The 20,913-nt window shown below is 37.7% G+C and overlaps 1 non-coding gene across 1 annotated transcript; it reads right to left on the bottom strand.

The window, feature by feature from the left end:
• Positions 1–8,817: 8,817 nt before the first annotated feature.
• On the bottom strand, positions 8,818–8,925 carry LOC112767733 (small nucleolar RNA R71). The gene has a single exon (XR_003185173.1). It is a non-coding gene; the product is annotated as a small nucleolar RNA R71 (small nucleolar RNA).
• Positions 8,926–20,913: the final 11,988 nt, after the last annotated feature.

Here is a 20,913-nt window from a genome sequence, read left to right as displayed (position 1 = left end):
AATTACTTGCTTCTCATCTTCTAAACCCCGATTACAACCTTTATAGCCAATAATAAGAACATACCTCCTCGCAGTTCCTTGAGAAGACGACCCGAGGTTTGAATACTCGGTTAACAATTTTTAAAGGGGTTTGCTACTTGTGACACCCAAAATGTTTGCACGAAGGGATTTTTGTCGGTTTAGAGACTATATCTACAACGCGACTATTTTTATGACATTCTTTACTGGCAAAAATTCCAACGTCAGTAACCCTTGAGACAATTATGAATAATCACAAATCCCAAACAATCATAGAAATTGACTAAACCTGCAATTTCATTTGTTTACCTTTTAATCCTGCATTTTATTTACTCATAGACTTAAAGCACATGATGTAGTATGCATGCATGAAAGAAGCATTCTGTGTTGGCATATAGAAGTAGGCAAGGAACTAAGTTTGGTGTTCCCACACCAACTTAAGCTTAAGAACTCACAAGCATACCTGCATGCTAACCATCTCTCAAGTGCTTGGGGACAAGCAACTTTCAAAGTTTATTGTAGGCAGTCACTTCAATCTTGGGAAGGATTAAGCATCATCAACCAACGAGACAAAGAGAGATGTAAAGACCAACAATGATGATGATAAGGAGTAAAGCAAGTAAACTCCAAAAGGTTGTATTGTTAAGTGATTGTCTTTTATTTAAAACTGTTATGATTGAAAGCAATATTGCACCCCTGCTTGTCTGCTTAGCATAATCTCTTTAAAAGTTCAATAACTAAGATGCTAAATACATCATAGTACCATACACTTGAAAATCCGCTTACACTCAAGATCCATAAATTGCAAACAGAGAACAGTTCTTGAAAAGAATGATTGAGGAGTCAAAAAATTTGTTTTGAGGCAAGCAAAAGATTAAGAGAAGTGGTGGTTCTAGTTGTATGATTGTGTATTGAGGTTGCATGTTTGTGAAAACCTACATGGGAGCTCATAGGCAGGAAATAGAGTTCAAAGAAGTATTGTGGAGATTCTCAAATATCTTTTGATCCAAGAAGCAGTAAAAGAAAACAAAAGAAAAAAAAAACAATAACAAAAGAACATGACAAAAGGCTCTGAGCATCAATTACTAGGAAGAAAAAGAAAGAAATAAGAACTCAAAGAGTTATTATCCTAGTTAAATGCTTGTGGTAGAATTGTGTCAAGGAGAGAGGCTTGAGCAAGTAAATCCTAAGGGGTGCTTCAACACCTAATACCTTAAAACCAACTGGTTTGGGAGTATTGATTGAAAGCTTATCTAAAGAGCCGCTTTGAGACATGACACTTAGAGTCAAGGCCAAGACACAAAAACTATAAGCTGCTTCAAGGTGATTACCTATAGAGAGATTTCCATGATATCATTTGAATGAAGGTCCTAAGATCTAAGACTTCCAAAATGTAGGGACTAATAAGCACTGTAATCCTTACATGAGCATATAATTCAGAGTTCATCCCACTATCACTTAATCACTTCACTCACTAATGCATTACAAGCTACTCCTCAATTTGTTCCGATTAAAAGAAACCTTTGTGCATGGTTCTTTTCTTGCTTGAGGAAAAGCAAGGTTTAAGTTTGGTGTTGTGATGCGTTTGCATCTTTGCTATATTAGCTAGTTAGTTTAAGTAGTTTTAGCTTAGTTTCATTCATTTTCTTTGAAATAAACAAGCATTTTAATGAGTTTCATCTCCATGCATTCATGAACCAAGAACTAGGTGAAATTTGGCATAATCCATGCAAATGATTCAAGGAGTTTATAAACAAGTTGATGTGAATGATTCCCTTGAAATTTATTGCATAAGATGGCAAGACTTTGAGGAAGATTCTTTGGTTTATGTCAGGTGATGAAGAAAGAAGACAATGGAGCAAGAATTTGGAGCAAAAAGGCTTGAAGATGTATCAATCTTGGCAAGGAAACAGAGGAAGCACGTTGCCAACTCCGGAGTGTTTGTGGACAACGCCAGGAAGCTTGAAACGTTACCCAGTAGGGGATGAACTGGCATGTGTGGCAACAACGCTGGCCCCTGTAAGGTAGCCATGGAAAATGATCTTGGGCGTTGCCAACTTGAAGTTGAATGTGCGTGTTCCTTGGCAACGCAAGGCCAAGAAAGTGAGCCAAGGAGAGCTCGAAGGCGTTGTTACCTTGTAGTTGAAGTGGCGTGTTCATCAACAACGCCAGCAACAACGCCAAGGCTAAAAACTTGGGCCAGGGGAGGATCGAGCATTGTTAGTGGCGTGTTTTCCAACAACTTCACCAACAACTCCAACCAAGACAGCCTGACCTCACCTTCTTCAAGGATGTATAACTTGAGTTACAGGGATCCAATTTGAGTGCTTCCAGTTGCATTGAAAAGCTGACATCCAGAGCTTTACAACGATATATAATAGTTTATAGTGTGACATGAAATGGAAGCTCAAATCAGAGTCATCATCAGGCCCAAAAACAAGAAAATGGAGTTGAGAGTTAGGGAGGCATGAATGAGCCACAAAAAGGTGATCGAGAGCGTTGCCAGGCAGGGATTGAACTGGCGTGTTCCCTGGCAATGCCCAAACAATGCCAAAGCCAAGAACTTGGGCCAGAGAAGGTCGAGCACGTTTTTGGTGGCGTGTTTACCAACAACTTGACCAAAAACGCCCAGCCAAGGCAGCCTGACCTTGCCTTCTTCAATGGAGCATAACTTGAGCTAGAAAGATCCAAAGGAGGTGATTTCAGTGGCATTGGAAAGTAGACATCAAGAAATTTCAAACCATATATCATAGCATGGGATTGGAGTTCAATTGAAGCTTCAAAAGTTGGCTTCATTTAGAGCCTCAGAAACTGACCACGTTGTTGCTGGCGTGTTTGCCAAAAACGCCTGCGATTCTGGCAAGCTGACCATGTCTTCTTCAATGGAACATAACTTGAGCTACAGAGATCCAATTAAAATGCTTCTAGTTGCGTTGGAAAGTAGACATCAATAGCTTTCCAACCATATATCATATTCTATAGTGGAGCACAAAATTGAAGCTCAAACTAGAGGCAACTTTGGGCATCAAAACTGAGTTCAAAAAGGCAGAAAGGGCCAAGTGTTTGGCAACAACTTAGGCCGGCAACGCCCAAGCACCAAGTTCCCAGCCAAGGAAATTCTTGGGTACGTTGCCAACGTGCATAAAGCTGGCGTGTTTGCCAGTAACGCCAGACCATTGGGCCAGAAGCTAGAAGAATGAGCTCTGTTTCCTCTGTTTAGCAACACTTCCTCCATTGAGCCAATATTCAACAAGGATAAAGCCCACATTGCTAACCTAATTGAAGATCTCCAAATGAGTTTTAGGAGTAGTATAAATAGAGAAGGAGTTTGTACTTTTGAGAGGAGAGAGGACTTTTTGAACATTTTACTTTTTAGGACTTTTACTATTACACTAGCATTTTTACTTTTTCTCACCAGTCTTCTATTTTGTTTTTCTTGCAACTTTGAATTTCAGTTTTAAGAACTTCTTCTTCCTCTTCTTCATTCTTCTTTACACTGAGTTTAATTTTCATCTTTCCAATTGTTGTTAAAATTTGATCTATGATTCACTAAACCCCATTTTCATTAGGGGGAGGAGCTCTGTTTATTTGAATGGGTTGATAACTCTTCTTTTCCTTCTCAATTCAAGTGGTTCATCCAAGAGGAAACTCTTGTTCTTCAAAGATTCAATCACCATCGAGAGAGGGGTTGAATCTATATGAATTGTGTGGTGAACTTGAGAAAGGAGCCACATAATTCAGTTTAGAGTTCATCCTTTCATAATTTCCTTGATTAATACACTTTGGGTTGGTATGTGAGATGTAACCACCCTTGGTTGAGATCCTGGGAATTGTGTGGCTTGAAGGATTAGTTAATGAGCTTCATCTCTTCTCATGAACAATTAGATCACGAGAGTGGCAATTGGTTGTGTTGAGAGAAATTGAGTTACCAAGAGATTGGAACTCAATTACCTACAATCTGCCATGGATCTATACCCATGATTGAGAAGGAATTGATCAATATCAATTCATGAGAATTTGCATCTCTGACCCCTAATGATCTCTTCCATCATTAATTCTTATTTCTTTTGTTCTTTAGTCATTTTGAATACCCACTACCCAATTCCCTTTTATCTTCTTGCAATTTATCCTTCCTGCCAATTACATTCTGTTTTCTATATCTTGCAGTTTACTTTTCTGCTCTTTATAATTCCGCAATCTTTACTTTCTTACAATTTATCTTTAATGTCATTTAAGTTTCTTGCATTTTAAGTTTTAGTTATTTACTTTCATTGTTCTTCTTTATTATAGTTCTTTAAATTTTTTGTCATTTAACTTTCTGCAATTACATTCAAAAATCAAATCTCATGAATTCAAAATCATGTTTGCTTGACTAAAATTACCATTTAACTAAAGTTGATTAATCTACCAATCTCCGTGGGATCAACCTCACTCTTAGTGAGTTTTATTACTTGATACGACCCGGTATACTTGCCGGTTGCGCGTTAATATTTTAATTTTCGCGTATCAGCGAGGCTGCATCCTCCAATGTGATTTCTGCAGACCCCCTCTTGGACTTCTTCCATGACCAGTTGGGCATCGTTGTTGTGTAGGCATCGTAGCAAGGGATGAGAAAATCCTCACCTAAATAGTTCAGTTCCAACAAGGGTGTAGAAGCTTGCCTTGCGACAAAATGATCTTGGGTTTGGGATATAGCTCGGGATGGTTCTGTCTTTAATGTATTTGATTAAAGGGAGCCTCCAGTCTTCGGCCAGCGATGTACTTAACACACATGCTATAATGACGCTAGGTTCGTTTAATGTAAGTTGTGTTAAAGTTGGTATATGTGATGAGCGGATAATTTATACGCTTTTTGGCATTGTTTTTAGTATGTTTTTAGTATAATCTAGTTACTTTTAGGGATGTTTTCATTAGTTTTTATGTTAAATTCATATTTCTGGACTTTACTATGAGTTTGTGTGTTTTTCTGTGATTTCAGGTATTTTCTGGTTGAAATTGAGGGACTTGAGCAAAAATCAGATTCAGAGGTTGAAGAAGGACTGCTGATGCTGTTGGATTCTGACCTCCCTGCACACAAAGTGGATTTTCTGGAGCTACAAAACTCAAAATGGCGCGCTTCCAATTGCGTTGGAAATTAGACATCCAGGGCTTTCCAGCAATATATAATAGTCCATACTTTGAATGAGTTTAGACGACGTAAAAGGGCGTTGAATGCCAGTTCTACGCTGCTATCTGGAGTTAAACGCCAGAAACAAGTCACAAACCAGAGTTGAACGCTAGAAATACGTTACAACCTGGCGTTCAACTCCAGAAAGAGCCTCTGCACGTGTAACATTCAAGCTCAGCCCAAGCACACACCAAGTGGGCCCCGGAAGTGGATTTATGCATCAATTACTTACTTTTGTAAACCCTAGTAGCTAGTTTATTATATATAGGACTTTTTACTATTGTATTAGACATCTTTGGATTATATTTTAATCTATTGATCACGTTTGGGGGCTGGCCATTCGGCCATGCCTGGACCTTTCACTTATGTATTTTCAACGGTAGAGTTTCTGCACTCCATAGATTAAGGTGTGGAGCTCTGCTGTTCCTCAAAGATTAATGCAAAGTACTACTGTTTTTCTATTCAATTCAACTTATTCCGCTTCTAAGATATTCATTCGCACTTCAACCTGAATGTGATGAACGTGACAATCATCATCATTCCTTATGAACGCGTGCCTGACAACCACTTCCGTTCTACCTTAGATTGAATGAGTATCTCTTGGATCTCTTAATCAGAATCTTCGTGGTATAAGCTAGATTGATGGCGGCATTCATGAGAGTCCGGAAAGTCTAAACCTTGTCTGTGGTATTCCGAGTAGGACTCTGGGATTGAATGACTGTGACGAGCTTCAAACTCGCGAGTGCTGGGCGTAGTGACAGACGCAAAAGGAGGGTGAATCCTATTCCAGTATGATCGAGAACCTCAGATGATTAGCCGTGCTGTGACAGAGCATTTGGACCATTTTCACAAGAGGATGGGATGCAGCCATTGACAAGGGTGATGCCTCCAGACGATTAGCCATGTAGTGACAGCGCATCGGACCATTTTCCAGAGAGGATCAAAAGTAGCCATTGCCAATTGTGATGTCCTTACATAAAGCCAGCCATAGAAAGGAGTAAGACTGATTGGATGAAGACAGCAGGAAAGCAGAGGTTTAGAGGGACGAAAGCATCTCCATGCATTTATCTGAAATTCTCACCAAGGATTTACATAAGTATCTCTATCCCTATTTTATTATTAATATTCGAAAACTCTATAACCATTCTATATCCGCCTGACTGAGATTTACAAGATGACCATAGCTTGCTTCATACCAACAATCTCCGTGGGATCGACCCTTACTCGCGTAAGGTTTATTACTTGGACGACCCAGTGCACTTGCTGGTTAGTTGTGCGAAGTTGTGATAAAAAGTTGAGATTACAATTGAGCGTACCCTATTGATGGCGCCATTGATGATCACAATTTCGTGCACTAAGTAATTTTCTTTTTGTTTTCTTTTCAAAAATTTTCAAAAATTTCTCATTTGTTTTCGACAAAATTTTAAAATAAAAATGTTTTCAAAAATATATTTTTTCTTCAGAATTTTTAAGAATGAATTATAGTGTTTCATGAAGCATATTGAAGCCTGGCTGGCTGTAAAGCCATGTCTAATCCTTCTGGGTAGGGAATGTCAGGCGTGTCATGTCTGAGTTACATACTAAAGCTTGGCTGGCTATTAAGTCATGCCTGACCCTTTGATTAGAGCTTTAGACTAAAGAGCATAAGATTCCTGGAATTCATATTAAAAATTCTGGAATCCTTATTTTTCTTTTTCAAAATGATTTTCGAAAAAAAATTAAAAGAAAATACAAAAAAAATCATAAAATCATAAAAATAAAAAAAATATTTTGTATTTCTTGTTTGAGTCTTGAGTCAGATTTAAAGTTTGGTGTCAATTGCATATTCACCTTGCATTTTTCAAAAATTCATGCATTCATAGTGTTCTTCATGATCTTCAAGTTGTTCTTGGTAAGTCTTCTTGTTTGATCTTGATGTTTTCATGTTTTGTGTCTTTTCTTGTTTTTCATGTGCATTTTTGCATCCATAGAGTCTAAACATGAAAGATTTCTAAGTTTGGTGTCTTGCATGTTTTCTTTGCATATAAAAATTTTCAAAAATAAGTTCTTGATGTTCATCTTGACATTCAAAGTGTTCTTGGTGTTCATCTTGACATTCATAGCATTCTTGCATGCATTCATTGTTTTGATCCAAAATTTTCATGCATTGAGTCTTTTTCATGTTTTTTCCTCTCATCATTAAAAATTCAAAAATAAAAAAAATATCTTTCCCTTTTTCTCTCATCAAATTCAAAAATTTGAGTTGACTTTTTCAAAAAATTTTAAAATCTAGTTGTTTTTATGAGTCAAATCAAATTTTCAATTTAAAAATCTTATCTTTTTCAAAATCTTTTTCAAAAATCAAATCTTTTTCATTTTTCTTAGTTATTTTCGAAAATTTTAAAAATATTTTTCAAAAATATTTTTCTTATCTTTATCACATAATTTTTAAAAAATAACATCATCAATTAATGTTTTGATTCAAAAATTTCAAGTTTGTTACTTACTTGTTAAGAAAGATTCAAACTTTAAGTTCTAGAATCATATCTTGTGATTTCTTGTGAATCAAGTCATTAATTGTGATTTTAAAAATCAAACCTTTTTCAAAAACTAATTTAAATCATATCTTTTCAAAAATATCTTCTTATCTTATCTTTTTCAAAAATTTGATTTCAAAATATCTTTTCTAACTTCCTAACTTCTTATCTTTTCAAAATTTGTTTCAACTAACTAACTAACTTTTTGTTTGTTTCTTATCTTTTTCAAAACTACCTAACTAACTCTCTCTCTCTAATTTTCGAAAATATCTTCCCTCTTTTTCAAAAATTCTTTTTAATTAACTAATTATTTTAATTTTTTTATTTTAATTTTCAAAAATTACTAACCTTTTTCAAAAAAATAATTTTCGAAAATCCTTCTCCCTCATCTCCTTCTAGTTATTTATTCATCTACTAACACTTCTCTTCATCTCACATCACTGCTCCTATCCTTACCCTTGTGTTTGGATTCTTCATTTTTCTTCACCCCTATTCCTTTTCTTCTTCTACTAACAATAAGGAACCTCTTTACTGTGACATAGAGGATTCGTTTTCTTTTCTTGTTCTCTTCTCTTTCTTATGAGCAGGAACAAGGAAAAAGGCATTCTTGTTGAAGCTGATCCAGAACCTGAAAGGACTCTGAAGAGAAAACTAAGAGAAGCTAAATTACAACAATCCAGAGACAACCTTATTGAAAATTTCGAACAAGTAAAGGAGATGGCAGTCGAACCCAACAACAATAATGCAAGGAGAATACTTGGTGACTTTACTGCACCAAATTCCAATTTACATGGAAGAAGTATCTCCATCCCTACCATTGGAGCAAACAATTTTGAGCTGAAACCTCAGCTAGTTTCTCTGATGCAGCAGAACTGCAAGTTTCATGGACTTCCATCTGAAGATCCCTTTCAGTTCTTAACTGAATTTTTGCAGATCTGTGATACTGTTAAGACTAATGGAGTAGATCCTGAAGTCTACAGGCTCATGCTTTTTCCTTTTGCTGTAAGAGACAGAGCTAGAGTGTGGGTGGACTCTCAACCCAAAGATAGCCTGAACTCTTGGGATAAGCTGGTCACGGCTTTCTTAGCCAAGTTCTTTCCTCCTCAAAAGCTGAGCAAGCTTAGAGTGGATGTTCAGACCTTCAGACAGAAGGAAGGTGAATCCCTCTATGAAGCTTGGGAGAGATACAAGCAACTGACCAAAAAGTGTCCTTCTGACATGCTTTCAGAATGGACCATCCTGGATATATTCTATGATGGTCTGTCTGAACTACCTAAGATGTCATTGGATACTTCTACAGGTGGATCTATTCACCTAAAGAAAACGCCTGCAGAAGCTCAAGAACTCATTGACATGGTTGCTAATAACCAGTTCATGTACACTTCTGAGAGGAATCCTGTAAGTAATGGGACGCCTCAGAAGAAGAGAGTTCTTGAAATTGATACTCTGAATGCCATATTGGCTCAGAACAAAATATTGACTCAGCAAGTCAATATGATTTCTCAGAGTCTGAATGGAATGCAAGCTGCATCCAACAGTACTCAAGAGGCATCTTCTGAAGAAGAAGCTTATGATCCTGAAAACCCTGCAATAGCAGAGGTGAATTATATGGGTGAACCTTATGGAAACACCTATAACCCATCACGGGGAAATCATCCAAATTTCTCATGGAAGGATCAAAAGCCTCAACAAGGCTTTAATAATGGTGGAAGAAACAGGTTTAACAATAGTAAACCTTTTCCATCATCCACTCAGCAACAGACAGAGAACTCTGAACAAAATACCTCTAATTTAGCAAACTTAGTCTCTGATCTATCTAAGGCCATTGTGAGTTTCATGAATGAAACAAGGTCATCCATTAGAAATTTGGAGGCACAAGTGGGCCAGCTGAGTAAAAGGATCACTAAAATCCCTCCTAGTACTCTCCCAAGCAATACAGAAGAAAATCCAAAAGGAGAGTGCAAGGCCATTGAATTAATCACCATGGCCGAACCTGTGAAGGAAGGAGAAGACGTGAATCCCAAGGAGGAAGACCTCCTGGGACATCCAGTGATTAATAAAGAGCTTCCCTTTGAGGAACCAAAGGGATCTGAGACTCATCTAGAGACCATAGAGATTCCATTGAACCTCCTTATGCCATTCATGAGCTCTGATGAGTATTCCTCTTCTGAAGAGAATGGGGATGTTACTGAAGAGCAAGCTGCCAAGTTTCTTGGTGCAATCATGAAGCTGAATGCCAAATTATTTGGTATTGAGACTTGGGAAGATGAACCTCCCTTGTTCACCAATGAACTAAGTGATATGGATCAACTGACATTGCCTCAGAAGAAACAGGATCCTGGAAAGTTCGTAATACCTTGTACCATAGGCAACATGATCTTTGAAAAGGCTCTGTGTGACCTTGGTTCAGGGATAAACCTCATGCCCCTCTCTGTAATAGAGAAACTGGGAATCTATGGGGTGCAAGCCACTAAAATCTCATTAGAGATGGCAGACAATTCAAGAAAACAGGCTTATGGACAAGTAGAGGACGTGTTAGTAAAGGTTGAAGGCCTTTACATCCCTGCTGATTTCATAGTCCTAGACACTGGGAAGGATGAGGATGCATTCATCATCCTTGGAAGACCCTTCCTAGCCACAGCAAGAGCTGTGATTGATGTGGACAGAGGAGAATTGATTCTTCAATTAAATGAGGACAACCTTGTGTTTAAAACTCAAGGATCTCTCTCTGTACCCATGGAGATGAAGCACAGTAAGCTTCTCTCATTGCAGAGTCAACCAGAGCCCCCACAGTCAAACTCTAAGTTTGGTGTTGGGAGGCCACAACCAAACTCTGAGTTTGGTGTTGAACTCCCATATCCAAACTCTAAGTTTGGTGTTGGAGAGTCTCAACAATGCTCTGAACATCTGTGAGGCTCCATGAGAGCCCACTGTCAAGCTATTGACATTAAAGAAGCGCTTGTTGGGAGGCAACCCAATGTTTATCTAATTTCTATTTTTTATTGTTTTTCATGTTTTATTAGGTTCGTGATCATGTGGAGTCACAAAATAAATATAAAAATTGAAAATAGAATCAAAAACAGCAGAAGAAAAATCACACCCTGGAGGAAGACCTTACTAGCGTTTAAACGCCAGTAAGAAGCATCTGGCTGGCGTTCAACGCCAGAACAGAGCATGGTTCTGGTGCTGAACGCCCAAAATGGGCAGCATCTGGGCGTTTGAATGCCAGAATTGCACCCTGGAGAAGAGCTGGCACTGAACGCCCAGAACAAGCATGGTTCTGGCGTTCAACGCCAGAAATGGGCAACAAATGGGTGCTCAACGCCCAGAACAAGCACCAATCTGGCGCTGAACGCCCAGAGTTGTGTGCAAGGGCATTTTGCATGCCTAATTTGGTGCAAGATTGTAAATCCTTGAACACCTCAGGATCTGTGGACCCCACAGGATCACCTCAGGATCTGTGGACCCCACAGGATCCCCACCTATTTCCACTCACTTCTCCTCACCCCTCTTTCACATAATCCCATAAACACTCTTCCCCAAAACTCTTCACCAATCACCTCAATCTCTCTTCCCTGTCACCACTTAACCACTCACATCCATACACCCACCTGCCTTTAAAATTCAACATCTCTTTCCCACCCAATCCCACCTATATGGCCGAACACACACATCCCTCCATCTCCTCTATATCTTCCTCTTCTTCTTCTGTTCTTTCTTCTTTTGCTCGAGGGCGAGCAACATTCTAAGTTTGGTGTGGTAAAAGCATAGTTTTTTTTGTTTTTTCATAACCATTAATGGCACGTAAGGACAGAGAAACCTCAAGAAAGAGGAAAGGGAAGATAATTGCTTCCACCTCCGAGCCATGGGAGATGGAAAGATTCATCTCACAAGCCCATCACTAAGAAAAGGATGGAGCAAACAAGAGAGCACATTCATGGATCTCAACAGGCACATGAAGAAGCTCATCATCAAGAATTCCCTGAGATACCTCAGGGGATACATTTTCCTCCACATAATTATTGGGAACAATTAAGGGTGGAACATCAAGAGCACTCCATCATCCTTCATGAAATAAGAGAAGATCAAAAAGCAATGAGAGAGGAGCAACAAAGACAAGGAAGAGACATAGAAGAGCTCAAGGACATCATTGGTTCCTCAAGAAGGAAACGCCACCATCACTAAGGTGGACTCATTCCTTGTTCTTACATTCTCTATTTTTCATTTTCTCTATGTTAAGTGCTTATGCATGTTTGTGTCTTCACTACATGATCATTAGTAGTTAGTAACTATGTCTTAAAGTTATGAATGTCCTATGAATCCATCACCTCTCTTAAATGAAAACTGTTTTAATTCAAAAGAACAAGAAGTACATGAGTTTCGAATTTATCCTTGAACTTAGTTTAATTATATTGATGTGGTGACAATGCTTCTTATTTTCTGAATGAATGCTTGAACAGTGCATATGTCTTTTGAAGTTGTTGTTTATGAATGTTAAATATGTTGGCTCTTGAAAGAATGATGACAAGGAGACATGTTATTTGATAATTTGAAAAATCATAAAAATGATTCTTGAAGCAAGAAAAAGCAGCAAAGAACAAAGCTTGCAGAAAAAAAAAATAGGCAAAAAAAAAAGAGAAAAAGCAAGCAGAAAAAGCCAAAAGCTCTTAAAACCAAGAGGCAAGAGCAAAAAGCCAATAACCCTTAAAACCAAAAGGCAAGGGCAAATAAAAAGGATCCCAAGGCTTTGAGCATCAGTGGATAGGAGGGCCTAAAGGAATAAAATCCTGGCCTAAGTGACTAAACCAAGCTGTCCCTAACCATGTGCTTGTGGCGTGAAGGTGTCAAGTGAAAACTTGAGACTGAGCGGTTAAAGTCAAGGTCTAAAGCAAAAGAAGAGTGTGCTTAAGAACCCTGGACACCTCTAATTGGGGACTTTAGCAAAGCAGAGTCACAATCTGAAAAGGTTCACCCAATTATGTGTCTATGATATTTATGTATCCGGTGGTAATACTGGAAAACAAAGTGCTTAGGGCCACGGCCAAGACTCATAAAATAGCTGTGTTCAAGAATCATCATATTGAACTAGGAGAATCAATAACACTATCTGAACTCTGAGTTCCTATAGAAGCCAATCATTCTGAACTTCAATGGATAAAGTGGGATGCCAAAACTATTCAAGAGGCAAAAAGCTACAAGTCCCGCTCATCTGATTGGAGCTATGTTTCATTGATATTTTGGAATTTATAGTATATTCTCTTCTTTTTATCCTATTTGATTTTCAGTTGCTTGGGGACAAGCAACAATTTAAGTTTGGTGTTGTGATGAGCGGATAATTTATACGCTTTTTTGCATTGTTTTTAGTATGTTTTTAGTAGAATCTAGTTACTTTTAAGGATGTTTTCATGAGTTTTTATGTTAAATTCACATTTCTGGACTTTACTATGAGTTTGTGTGTTTTTCTCTGATTTCAGGTATTTTCTGACTGAAATTAAGGGACTTGAGCAAAAATCAGATTCAGAGGTTGAAGAAGGACTGCTGATGCTGTTGGATTCTGACCTCCCTGCACTCAAAGTGGATTTTCTGGAGCTACAGAACTCAAAATGGCGCGCTTCCAATTGCGTTGGAAATTAGACATCCAGGGCTTTCCAGAAATGTATAATAGTCCATACTTTGAACGAGTTTAAACGATGTAAAAGGGCGTTGAATGCCAGTTCTATGCTGCTATCTGGAGTTAAACACCAGAAACAAGTCACAAACCAGAGTTGAACGCCAGAAATACGTTACAACCTGGTGTTCAACTCCAGAAAGAGCCTCTGCACGTGTAACATTCAAGCTCAGTCCAAGCACACACCAAGTGGGCTCCGGAAGTGGATTTATGCATCAATTACTTACTTCTATAAACCCTAGTAGCTAGTTTATTATAAATAGGACTTTTTACTATTGTATTAGATATCTTTGGATTATATTTTGATCTATTGATCACGTTTGGGGGCTGGCCATTCGGCCATGCCTGGACCTTTCACTTATGTATTTTCAACGGTAGAGTTTCTGCACTCCATAGATTAAGGTGTGGAGCTCTGCTGTTCCTCAAAGATTAATGCAAAGTACTACTATTTTTCTATTCAATTCAACTTATTCCGCTTCTAAGATATTCATTCGCACTTCAATCTGAATGTGATGAACGTGACAATCATCATCATTCCTTATGAACGCGTGTCTGACAACCACTTCCGTTCTACCTTAGATTGAATGAGTATCTCTTGGATCTCTTAATCAGAATCTTCGTGGTATAAGCTAGATTGATGGCGGCATTCATGAGAGTCCGGAAAGTCTAAACCTTGTCTGTGGTATTCCGAGTAGGACTCTGGGATTGAATGACTGTGACGAGCTTCAAACTCACGAGTGCTGGGCGTAGTGACAGACGCAAAAGGAGGGTGAATCCTATTCCAGTATGATAGAGAACCTCAGATGATTAGCCGTGCTGTGACAGAGCATTTGGACCATTTTCACAAGAGGATGGGATGCAGCCATTGACAAGGGTGATGCCTCCAGACGATTAGCCATGCAGTGACAGCGCATCGGACCATTTTTCAGAGAGGATCAAAAGTAGCCATTGCCAATTGTGATGTCCTTACATAAAGCCAGCCATAGAAAGGAGTAAGACTGATTGGATGAAGACAGCAGGAAAGCAGAGGTTTAGAGGGACGAAAGCATCTCCATGCATTTATCTGAAATTCTCACCAAGGATTTACATAAGTATCTCTATCCCTATTTTATTATTAATATTCGAAAACTCCATAACCATTCTATATCCGCCTGACTGAGATTTACAAGATGACCATAGCTTGCTTCATACCAACAATCTCCGTGGGATCGACCCTTACTCGCGTAAGGTTTATTACTTGGACGACCCAGTGCACTTGCTGGTTAGTTGTGCGAAGTTATGATAAAAAGTTGAGATTACAATTGAGCGTACCCTGTTGATGGCGCCATTGATGATCACAATTTCGTGCACCAATATGCTTATGCTTCCTAATTGTTGCTAGTTTGGATAGGCTATCAGCCCTAGTATTATGTTCTCGATGGATATGAATGATTTCAAAGAATTGAAATTTTGAAATAAGATCTTGAGTTGTGAGCCAGTACTGCTCAAGTAGAGGGTCTCTAACCTGGAACGCACTGTTTATCTACTGAATGACCAAAAGGGAATCACAATAGACCGTAATCTTTGTTACCTGAAGGTCAATGGCCAACCTAAGCCCGACAATTAGAGCTTCATACTCTGCCTGGTTGTTACTTGCCTTGAATGAAAATTTTAATGATTGTTCTATGGATGTGTCCACACCATCTTCGAGCAGTATTCCTGCCCTGCTGTCTTCATTATTGGCGGCATCGTCCACATGTAATGTCCATGCAAGGATGTTGCCTTCTACTTCCGTGATTGTGAATTCTGAAATAAAGTGGACCAATACTTGGGATTTTAAGGCCGAACTTGCTTGGTATTGTATGTCGAATTTGGAAAGTTTTATGGACCACCGAATCAATCTTCCAGCCATGTCATGTTTTGTTAAGATTTGACGAAGCGGTTGGTCTGTCCAAACTATTATTGTGTAGCTTTGGAAGTAATGACGCAATCGCCGAGCAGTGATTACTAGCGCCAGTGCTATTTGTTCGGTTATTAAATATCTTTGCTCAGCTGGGGTGAGAACTTTACTGAAGAAGTAAATTGGTCGCTGCACTTTTCCTTTTTCTGTAACAATAGCGGAACTTATGGCATGGTTAGAAATCGATAAATATAAGTATAGTGGTTTACCGATCTCAGGCTTTTGAAGTATTAGAGGCGTTGCTAATAAGGTCTTTAATTGCTGGAAGGACTTCTCGCACTCTTCATTCCATTGGAACTTGTTCCCTTTTTGTAAAGTTTGAAAAAGTTGTATGATTTATTTGCTATAGCTGGCAGGAAGCGTGACAAAGCTGCTAGCCTGCCCGTGAGCCGTTGCACCTCTTTTGTGGTTGTAGGGCTCGGCATTTATAGAATAACTTCACTTTTCTAGATTTGCTTCTATACCTCGGTTGGTAAGGAGAAAACCAAGAAATTTTTCTCCTTGGACCCTAAAGGCACATTTTTCAGGATTTAGTCTCATATTATACCTTCATCGCTGTGCAAATATCTCGGCAAGATCTGATTGGTGTGAGCCACCTATGGGTGTTTTGGCGACCATGTATCAACATATACCTCCATGTTCTGACCTATTTGATTGTGGAAAACTTTTTTCATTAGCCGTTCACACGTCGCACCTGCGTTCTTAAGACCAAATGCCATTACTTTATAACAAAAGTTTCCAAACTCAGTGATAAATGTTGTTTTATCCTGGTTGATATGATGCATTAGGATCTGATTATATTCAGAGTATGCATCCATAAAGCTCAATCTACTGAAACCAAATGCATTATCTACTAGTTTGTCCTTGTAGGGTAATGGATATGCATCTTTAGGACAGGCTTTTTTAAGATTAGTAAAATCGACGCACATGCGTCATTTACCTAAATTTTTCCCTACCATTACCACATTAGATAGCCATGTGGTGAACTTGATCTCCTTGATAAACCCTGCTGCCAACAGCTTCTTGGTTTCTTCCATAGATGCTGCTTGTTTTTCTGTTCCCATGTTGCGCTTTTTCTATGCTACAGGTCGGATGGTGGGGTCGATTGCTAGTCTGTGACATATGACCTTAGGGTCAATTCCGGGCATATTTGCTGGTGTCCATGCAAAAAGGTCGGCATTTTGTTACAAAAGAGATATCATTTGTTCTTGCTCACCTGTAAAGAGAGCATTTCCAATATATGTGTAATAATTTGGTTTATTAGTTAGAGATACCTTTCTCAAGTTGTCCATTGGTAATGGTCGTTCATGAAGGTTGGGTCGGGGATCTAGCTCTGATAGCAACGATTGCTTTTTGGTGAGGTGGACGGCTTAAACCTGTTCAGAATAGGTTGGCTTATTCGGGCGCTGTTTGAGGCTAGCATTGTAGCACTGTCTAGCCTCCTTGTGGTCGGCATGAATCGTGGCTATCCCCCCATCTTTGATCTAAAACTTGACACACAAGTGCACAATAGACACTATTGCTCAAAAAGAGTTTAAAGATGGTCTGCCGAGGATGATGTTATAAAGCTGGTGCAATTGACAACTAGATACTGGATGTCAATCGTTTTAGAGTGCGGGTGCTCGCTTAGCGTCGTCTTCATCTATATAGATCCAAGGATTGACATTCATTCTCTTGAAAATCCTACCAGTTTGCCGAAGGACGGTCTCATTGCTTTGTCGCACTACTTCCTTTTTTGAAAAGTAGAATAAAATAATACGTCAGTGCTACTATCTAGGTCTAGTAGAACCTTTCTTACCAGTAGGTCACCAGCCTAGACCGAGATGACCACTGGGTCATCTAGGTTATGGCTTGGCAAAGTAAGGTCGGAATGTGTGAAGGTTATGGATGTTGTGTCACAGTTTGTTTTGTTAATCTTTCCCGTGCTTGCTATCGTTAGCATTTCTCGGTACCCTAGCTTTCTTGCCGAGTTGGTTATGCCACCTATTGCAAATCCTCCTGATATGCAATCTATTATCCTTTAGGGTTGTGAAGATGGGTTTGAGGTTGTCCATTTGCCTTCGTCTTTATTTGTATTTGATTAGGTCTGTGCTTCTTGTTGGACTGTGTCTTCTCTTCTGGTGCGTCTATCTACGTACTTGTCTAACAATCCTTGATGAGCCAATCTTTCAAGTAAATCCTTTGCCACCATGCACTCATCCGTGGTGTGCCCAAACTTCTGAGGAAATGTGCAGTATTTTGATTTGTCTACATACTTTTAATCTTGGTAAGTTCCTGCCTTATTCGGAGGTTTGATCAGTTTTGAGTGTAAAATCTCTTTTATAATGTCTTCTCGCTTTGTATTGAATTTGGTATACGTATCAAACTTGGGAGTTAACTTGAATGGTCTCTTGTTATCTCAGGTGTTATGGGTTTTGTAATGCCCGTCATCTTCCTTATTAGGTTGCTGATGTTTCTCTGCTTTCCAGACTTCACGGAGTTCTTCAATTTCAATTTGCCCTATTGCCTTTTCCTTGAATTCGGCCAGAGTCTTCGGTTTGGCTACAGTAATGGTTCCCTGGAATTTTCCCAGTTGCAAACCACTCTTTAGCGCATGCAAATGTACATCAGGGCTGAGGTCTGATATCGTCATGGTTGCTATGGCAAATCTGGTCATGTAATCTTTTAAACTCTCATGATGGCCTTGTTAGATTATATTGAGGTAGTCAGAGCTATGTACGTAAATCTTGGAAGTGGAAAAATGGTTGGTGAAGGCTTGGGCAAACTCTTCGAAACTTGAAATGGACCCTGCATGTAAACTGAAAAACTGCAGTAGAGTGGCTCAGTCTAAAAAGGTTGGAAAGGATATGCAGAATATAGGGTTAGAATCGCCATTTAAAAACATCATAGATTGAAATTTAGTAACGTGAATATTCGGGTCACCAATTCTCTCATATGGTGCTAAAGTTGTGGGAAGAGTGAAACCCTTCGGCATCTGAAATTTCATTATTTTCTCTGAGAAGGGATTGGATATCGTCAACTTTATTTTTGGTGGAGTCAGGTGACCTTCCGAGTTTGTATCGCCAGCATTCTTGCTGCTTTCTCCTTTGTGCTTTCCATTTTGATGTTGAGCTAGAAGCTCGGACATCTTTTGGACTTCAGCCTCGAGTTCCTCGTTTCTAGCTGCTAACTCGTCTGGTGACATATAGGCTATGCCATTGCCAACCATCTTGGCCGTGCCTACAAAGGAAAGAGCAAGGGAGAGAAAAATAACAGCGGAAAGGTTAGGTCTATCTCTTTCCCCACGGTGGGCGCCAAATGTTCTTGTCCTGATAGAGTGACCGAGATGAACACCAAGGGGAGGATTACATGCAAAAAGCATTCCAACGCTCAAGTCAGTATTTAAGAATATCTAAAAGATAACTGAAGATTATTGATTAATTCTCCATCTTTTTTATATCCTTGATGTATCCTCCTCTTATGCTTTTATAGAGGAGGTAGTGAGTTTGATTTCGTATCTTTACGGTTTCTTCAGGAGGGAAATATTACGATATATGTTTGTTAGATTATTATTGCAATACCTGCACGTGACTCCTTCGCTTCTGGGTTTGTTATTCAAAAGGCCGAGGTTATAAGGACAGTGGCCAAAGTATAATGTCAATATCAACCACCTTATATACTTATAGTGTTAATATTAATGGAAAGATTTGTGTTTGAATGCAACTGTTGTGTTAGTCTAACTTGAGGCAATTTTACTTATGATTCTAATGAGATAATGATCAATTTTATAGAATTAGTGATTATTGGTTAATGACACATGAATTTTTGTTAATCGAGAATTTTCGTTTTTACAAATTAAATTTTAGATTTTATTATAGTAAAGAAAATTTTTTCTTTAGTGCAAGTTAACTTAGTCTAGGTTTTTTGGGCTAATTCTAGAAGATATTAAGTATCTTTGTGAATAAATATATATATTTTTAATATAACCGTAAAGATTGCGGCAGTTATAAATCTCTGCTATATTTTTTTAAAACTGCATCCTAAATTATGGCAGTTTTGAACCGTCGCAGTTTTTTTTAAACTTGTTATATAAATAGCGGCGGTTGCAAACCGCAGCAAATAATCTTATCCTTTTAGCAGTGATTATATCAGCGGTTGTTGAAAACTGCCATAAAAACTAATCCTTGTGCTCTAAAGGAAGGCGGTACTTAAACCGCTGGTATTCTGTTTTGCAGAAATTTTGTGGTTTAAAACCGCCGCAAAACCCTTAAAAGGCCGCCGCTATTTCCCGTTTTTCTTGTAATGTGTAACAGAGAATAAAGTAAAAATAATTACAAAAAATAAAAAAGAATTACAGCATATCTAAAAAATATATTTATTAATAATTAATAAAATAATAACAGAAAATAAAAAATAATAACAAAAAATTGAAAAAATAATAACAATATTATAATCATAGAAAATTTAAAAAAATGAATCAAATAATTAACTATACTAATATTGTTAATAATAATATTAAGCAAAATAATTGCATTCAGGATATTAACCAAATAATAAGCTCTAAATTAGTAAAAATAATAAATTTATGTAATTATTTTGACCCAAATAGTTGATAATATATTTTGCCGCCGACGTATAATTAAGTACTATTTTTATTAAACACACGTTTATAATTTTTTATATATAAGTCTCATACTAAATACTCTCTATAAAATACTGAGTGTTCTCTTCACTTTCTAAACTCTTTAAACTCCCTGAACTCAACGCTCTCTCAACTCTCTTCACAGTGTGGTGCTTCAACGAGTGAGGAGGAGAGCTCGGGTGGGAGGCTTTTAAAGCCATCTTCTGCTATGTCACGTGTTAATTTCTGGAGCAACCATATTTTCTGGATGCAAATACTGACAATACGCATGAACCGTGTTGGTAAAAAAATAACGAAAATCTTTAAAAAGCTGTGCATATTCCCTAGAAAAGCAGAGGAATCTCTGCGCACTTGCTACAACACGCTGGCTTCGTGTTGAGGTTGGCTCAACACGCGTTTCGCTTCGCTGAAAAAATATGCTTCCACCGCAAGTAATACGCATATAGCATGTTGGCTAAACGTAACCTGTGTGTTAGCTCAGACAATATTGTAGCTCCACATATAATGTCATATATTTGATAATAGATATTATTATAATTAGTTTTTTAATTAAAAAAATTAATAAGTATTTATCAAATAAAAAAATTATCTCAGTCTTTATATATTTTTTTATGGTTTTAGATTTAATAAAATATAAAATTATCTATTTTTAAATATTTTGTTAATTAATTTACTTTCTTAAGTATTTATATGACAGTAAATTATATTTTTATGTTTTATATCATTATAAAATATGACATGAATAATATAAATTAATTGCACTAATAATTTTGTTATATGAATTTAAAATATGTTAAAGTATTTTTATATAATAATAAGGATAAAATTAAGAGAAAAAATAATAAAAAAATAACTAAATAAAATTAGAAAAAGAACAATGTTATTATAAATAATATTAAAATACTTTTTATATGATTAGAGATGTTAAAATTAATTAAAAAATAGAAAATGTAAAAAAGAAACTCTAAATCAAATAAAAATTAC

Source organism: Arachis hypogaea, chromosome 17 (assembly GCF_003086295.3).
Source record: "Arachis hypogaea cultivar Tifrunner chromosome 17, arahy.Tifrunner.gnm2.J5K5, whole genome shotgun sequence".
NCBI classification, from domain to species: domain Eukaryota; kingdom Viridiplantae; phylum Streptophyta; class Magnoliopsida; order Fabales; family Fabaceae; genus Arachis; species Arachis hypogaea.
Note: the sequence above shows the minus strand (reverse complement) of the source record. Positions and strands in the feature narration are given on the sequence as shown.